Source organism: Lynx canadensis, chromosome E1 (assembly GCF_007474595.2).
Source record: "Lynx canadensis isolate LIC74 chromosome E1, mLynCan4.pri.v2, whole genome shotgun sequence".
Lineage (NCBI taxonomy): Eukaryota > Metazoa > Chordata > Mammalia > Carnivora > Felidae > Lynx > Lynx canadensis.
Genome location: NC_044316.2, coordinates 3,754,946 through 3,761,409, shown reverse-complemented (window position 1 = coordinate 3,761,409; position 6,464 = coordinate 3,754,946). Strand labels below are relative to the sequence as shown.

Genomic DNA, 6,464 nt, shown 5'->3' with positions numbered 1-6,464 from the left:
GTAGAGATTACTTAAATATAGGATCTCAGGGGCCCCTGGGTGGCTCAGTCGGTTGAGCATCCAACTTCGACCCAGGTCGTGATCTCACGGCTTGTGGGTTCAAGCCCCGCGTCGGGCTCTGTGCTGACAGCTCGGAGACTGGAGCCTGCTTCGGATTCTGTGTCTCCCTCTCTGCCTCTCCCCCACTCATGCTCTGTCTCTCTCTGTCTCTCAAAAATAAATGTAAAAAAAAAAATTTTTTTAAATATATAAGATCTTTAAAAAAAATAAAGTCTAGTACACGTGCACCATGGATATGAAATAACAGTGGATTCTGTGTTCAGATACAAAATAGGGTAATAATTCTGCTCTTCAGGATGGGTCTGTGATCCGTAAAAGTACGTGGCGTGGAGATTTGGGAATTGGAGGTTTAGCCTACGAATTTGGGATTCAAATGACAGGAGAAAAATATGGCAGTGTTGGCCACTTTGCCTTTTAGAGATGACCTCAGTAAGACAACATCTCCCTTAACCAGCATAACCAGATGGCTTTAATGTCTCCTTGTTATTTTCATTTGTGAAAACGTTCCAATGAAACAACTCTTACATGGAATTTTACTAGATTGACGTTAAAGGGCAGGCCCTTTGGGCGGGGGGAGTGGGGGGGGCAGGGCGAGGCTTTTACAGGTTGAGAGTGTCTGTACCTTGGGGAAGTTGGGGGAGATCAAGCCCGGTCCAGGCAGATGAATGACAGAAGGTCACGGGAGGGAATTCAGCAGCTGTCTGCTTTGATAGGCTGAGAAACAGGAGGCGCTGGCCTCACAGGTGCACGGGAATCCCTACACAGGTGCAGATTCCAAGTGAACTCTTCTGTGTGGCATTTGGGTCTCTGTGACATTCATCAAACTTTTACAGAGTCCCCGCCACGATGCTGAGCATTCGAGAGGGTCCCGAGGTGCACGGTGCACGGGCCAATGTCCCGCCTGCAGGTTGCCTCCAATCTAGGGGGAGGGATAAAGAAACCTCACAACCACAGTGTTAAGAGAGAGAGAGAGCATGTGATTCATGTCCCTGAGGCCCTACATGACCCATCTAGGAAGTTAATAGTAATTAAGAGGCAGAATTTTCCACGGTGCTCTCAGAGCTTCATGATACTCTTGGGATCCTCAACTCACCTTCGTGGGAGAGTTTGATTTGAATTGTGTCCATCTTAAAAATTTTTTTTAATGTTTATTTATTTTTGAGACAGAAACAGAGTATGAGCAGGGGAGGGGCAGAGAGAGAGGGAGACACAGAACCCGAACCAGGTTCCAGGCTCCAAGCCGTCAGCAAAGAGCCCGATATGGGGCTCGAACCCATGAACCGTGAGATCGTGACCTGAGCCGAAGTCGAATGCTTAACCGACTGAGCCACCCAGGCGCCCCGAGTCTTGTGCATCTTAAATCCACACTGAGGGAAACCAGACCCAGTCCCGGTTTTTATGGAAAAAGCCCTTTCTGAGCATAGACCAGGACTCTGAGTACAAGCTTTCTTGGTTGTTTTTGGAAGCACCTTGTTGCTTGATCACGGATGGGTTCGAGAGAAAAAGGAGAAACGCTTCACTTACTAGCCTGCGTGACCCACGTTGTGCCACGTTGTACTACATGGAGGGGGAGTGGTGGATGCTGGGATTTCTGAGATGCCCAGATCTCAGGGATTCTGACTGCGGTCTTGGCTCCCTGAATCTCTAGCTTCAATGCAGACATCTGGGCCCCACACGCAGCGAAACCCATTCGGGACGTCCTGGGTTTTGACGTCCGGCAGGCACCCTCGAATGTCCTGAAGGGGTGGTCCTTAGAAACTCGTCTTTGAAAAGCCTTGGTCTAGAAGCCAGAGAGAGAAGATCGCAGGCAAAATACACCCGTGGAAATAGAGCAGGGCCGCTTGGGTGGCCCATCCCAAGTGCTGCAGACGTTTGGGGTTGACAGGGAGCTCATTTCCGGCCTCGGGACCTGGGAGGCACCTGAGTTAGTGCAGAAGAGATGCGTGGGATTTTGATCGTGTGGAAGGAGGAAGGCACGTGAGGCTAAGAACGGAACGAACAGAAGCGTGGAAGCCAGAGAGCCGTGTGTCTTTAAGGGAGCTGAGCCAGTGCCTCCCGGCCTGAAAGCGCTTCGGGGGGACCCCGGGCCTCAGGACAGAGTCCAGACTCCACCGCGTGGTTTCTGTAGCCTAGAAGGACCTAGTTCCCCAGTGCTCCCTCCCACGCCCCGGGCACTACGACCCAGCTCTCCTGACTAGTTGACCTCCCTCTTTGTGCCCTTGGTTTTGCACCTTCACCCAGAACACCTCCTCCTTTCTGTCCCTCGTTCCCCTTTGCAAACTTGTCAGTCCTTAGGATTCAGTATAAATAGCACGTCCTCTGGAGCAGCCCGTACACGACCCCCGACCCCCGGGAAGCTTCGCAGAATGCGGCTTGGGATTCCACGTGTCTAACCGGCTCCCGGGTGAGCCGCTTCAAGCCGCTCCGCTTCAAGGCCCACACGCGGGGTGGAAAGGTCGCAGGGCAGCGATTGCATCCTCAGGCTACCCATCAGAATCGCCTGGAGTCCCCTCCCTATAAATTCGGATTGAGTTCCTCTGGAGCGTAGCACGTTGGGACGTTAAGATGGACACCTGCTCGTCCTCAGTCACGGACCGACTCTTTGCCTGTGCCCCACACTGGACTCTTAGCCTCCCAAGAGCAGAGGCTGTGTCTCGTTCATGTGTTCATTCATGCGAGAAGAGGTTACGGGGCATCTGTTCCGTGCCACACACTGCGCGAGGTCCTAAAGAGACAAAACAGACCTGGTCCCTGGACTCCCCCAATTTACAGCTTAGAAGGAGAACCATCATTTAGCACAGTGCCTGGCATGGTGGGCCCTTAGTGAGTATTTACTGAATGAATGAAGGAGGGGGCGGGGGAGGGTAATGGTTCTCATCAGAGCACTTTGAGCACAGAGTCACCTGTGTCCCTGGATCGCCTGGAAGCTCGGAGGCGGTGTCAGCCAACCTTAGAGCATCAAATTAGCCGGTTCAGCATTTGGAGAGAGGGGACACCGCAGTAGGAAACAAATGGTGCTTAGCATACTTATCTGGGAGCGTGGTGAATTGGCTGGCACCTGGATGGGAGGGACATTCCAGAAGGTCTTGTGAGCAGGTTTGGTGATTGGAAGGTCCCTGCTGGCCCCAGGTATACATACTTACCTCCAATACATACAGCACCCTCGATCGTGTCAGTATTCAGAGTTCTGTCCCTTGTATTTTCTTCTATACGAGCCTTTTAAGGTTCATTTAAACCCACTTCCCCCGTAACAGTTTTAAGTTCTGGAACTGAATTCTCTCCAGCCTTGGGGGCTTTGAGGAACTTGAGCCCTCATATTCAGGGAGACAGTGCTGCACTTGAATTTTTATACCATGCTTGAAAAATTAAGAGTAAAGGGCTTGGGGGTGGGGGGAAAGAGTGAAGGGCTTGAAAACCCTATCGATAAATAAAACAAATAATAAAAAGGAGGGAGGAGCCTGTAGAAGACGTGAGATGCCTGGTGGAAAATGAACAGTCACAGGGAAAGAGAAGCCGATGTAGAGCCGGGGAGGGGGCAGGAGAGGGGACAGCAAGTGGTCCATAGGGTTTTGAGTGGCTGGCCTCTAGCTGTCATCACCTTCCATTGAAATCCTGATGAGTTCTTTTTCTCCCACACCTTCATCAGTGGTTTGTACTCTGGGAAACTGCTTTTCCTCTTAAATTTTTGTACAGCCAAGTTTCTTTTTTCAAGAACGTGTGTTATGTTCTTAGAGGGTTTTTTGTTTGGGTTTTTTTGTGTGTGTGTGTGGTTCTTTTGGACTTGTGCTTTCTGTGGTTCTTTCATAATTCCTAGATTCCTTCTGGCTGATTTGAGTCTTGACTTCCTTGCTCCCCACTTTCTGTATTAGGTAATAATAATATCTCTAATTGAGGGGTGCCTGGTGGCTCAGTTGGTTGAGCATCCTAGTCTTGATTTCCATTCAGGTCATAATCCCTGGGTCATGAGATCGAGCCCCATGTCAGGCTCCATGCTGAACGTGAAGCCTGCTTAGGATTCTCTCTCTCTCTCTCTCTCTCTCTCTCTCTCTCTCTCCCCGTCTCCTTCTCTCCCTCTCCCTCTCCCTCTCTCCCTCTCTCTCCCCCCCCTTCTCTCCCCCTTCTCTTCCTCTCCCTCTCTCTCTCTCTTGCCCTCTGCCCTTCTCCCCCACTCTTACACTGTCTCTCTTTCTAAAATAAAATAAAACAAAAATAATAATAATAATATCTCTAATTGCATATTGATGGAGAAAGGGATTTAAAAATAAATTTGCCCACTGAGACAATATGTCTGACATGAAATGTATGCATTATGTATTAAAGGTATAAATAAATGTGTGTGTGTATGCACACAACTATTACAGAGGGTTCACATAGCACCGATTGTTTAAAAGGCAGAGACAGAGAGAGAGAGAGAGCTCACCTGCTGATCACTCATGCTGTCATGTCAAGGAAAGCACTTAAAAGTGACAAATCTGAGGCCAAAGCTCCAGGTGCGGAGAAGCTATTTTGAGCAAGGAGCTCATCAACAGAGCTGGTGTCGCGATTCAAATTCAACACAATAGTGGATTCTACGAAAGAGACTCAGGGAAGTGAAAGGCAAAAACATCAGGACCCATTTTTCAAATGGATGGATGGGTGGATGGGTGGATGGGTGGATGAGTGGATGGATGAGTAGATGGATGGATGAGTGGATGGATGGATGGATGGGTAGATGGATGGGTGGATGTGTGGATGGATGGATAGATAATGGAGAGATGGATGGATGGAGGATGATGGATGGATGGATGGGTAGATGGATGGATGAGCAGATGGATGGATGGCTGAGTGAGTGGATGGATGGATGGATGGATGGATGGATGGATGAGTGAGTGGGTGGATGGATGAGTGGGTGGATGGATGGATGGATGGATGGATGAGTGGATGGATGAGTGGATGGATGGATGGATGGGTAGATGGATGGGTGGATGTTGGATGGATGGATAGATAATGGAGAGATGGATGGATGGAAGGATGATGGATGGATGGATGGGTAGATGGATGGATGAGCAGATGGATGGTATGGGCTGAGTGAGTGGGTGGACGGATGAGTGGATGGATGGATGGATGGGGATGGATGGGTGGACAGATGGATGGGTGAGTGGGTGGATGGATGAGTGGGTGGATGGATGGATGGATGGATGGATGGAGAGTGGATGGATGGATGGATGGATGTGTGGATGGATGGATGGATGGATGGATAATGGATAGATGGATGGATGGAAGGATGATGGGTGGATGGATGGATAATGGATAGATGGATGGATGGATGATGGGTGGATGGGTGGGCTGGATGGAATGGGATGGGCATTTTCCTGCGGAACCCTCCAAGATGTATTTTGCTGCACGTGAAGGGATACATGTTTCAGGAAATGTACTTCCAGCCCTCTCAGGCATCATCTGGAGGTTCTCTGATGTGAAGAAGCCCTCAGTTCCCCGGATAGTTTTCTGAGCGGTTCAGACTACCTACTTTTCTGTTCACATTAAAATGATATTCTCCAGGCACCTGGATGGCTCAGTGGATTGCGCGTCCAGCTCTTGACTTCAGCTCAGGTGACAATCTCATGGTTCATGAGTTTGAGCCTCGAGTCGGGCTCTACGTTCACTTTACAGAGCCAGCTTCAGACCCTTTGTCTCCCTCTTTCTGGCCCTCTCCTGCTCTTGTTATCTCTCTCAAAAATAAATAAACGTCAAAAAAATTTTTTTAAACAAAGAATATTTTAATTTTTTTAACGTTTATTTATTATTTTGAGAGAGAGAGACAGAGCACAAGCAAGGAAGGGGCAGAGACAGGGAGACACAGAATCTGAAGCAGCCTCCAGGCTCTGAGCTGTCAGCACAGAGCTCGATGTGGGGCTGGAACCCACAGACCACAGACTATGAGATCATGACCTGAACTGAAGTCAGAGGCTTAACCAACTGACCCACCTAGGTGCCCCAAGAATAAAAAATTTTTAAAAATGCCATTCTCAAGGCAACGTTTTAGTTTGAAATAGGTATTGGATTGTTGTGAACTCCATTCATTTCTCCTTTCCCTTTTCTAGTCAGGGCTTTGTAGGAACTATGTGAAAGCGAACAAAAAACTAGCTATGCTAACATGGGGGGGGTGGGGGGGAGGGCAGGGAGTAAATGTCACAAGTACCCCACATCACCTTACACATTTTCCTCGGGGACAATCACTACCCACCCACCCACCTCAAGTACCCGATTATCAACTTGAGGCAACGTTCTTATTCCTAACTCCTGACGTGGTAATGTTGGACCCGTAATTCTGGAAGCTATGGCTGTGTCAGGCAGTTGGGTCTGGAAGATTCCTTTTGGTTACTGCTCCCCAACAGAAAGGGTTTTCACCCCGGGCACTCAGCCTT

At 49.2% G+C, this 6,464-nt stretch overlaps 1 protein-coding gene across 1 annotated transcript in view; it reads left to right on the top strand.

Annotated features, from left to right (window-relative positions):
* STX8 (syntaxin 8) overlaps positions 1 to 6,464 on the top strand; it is a 251,648-nt gene that overhangs the window by 179,715 nt on the left and 65,469 nt on the right. The window lies entirely within an intron of this gene.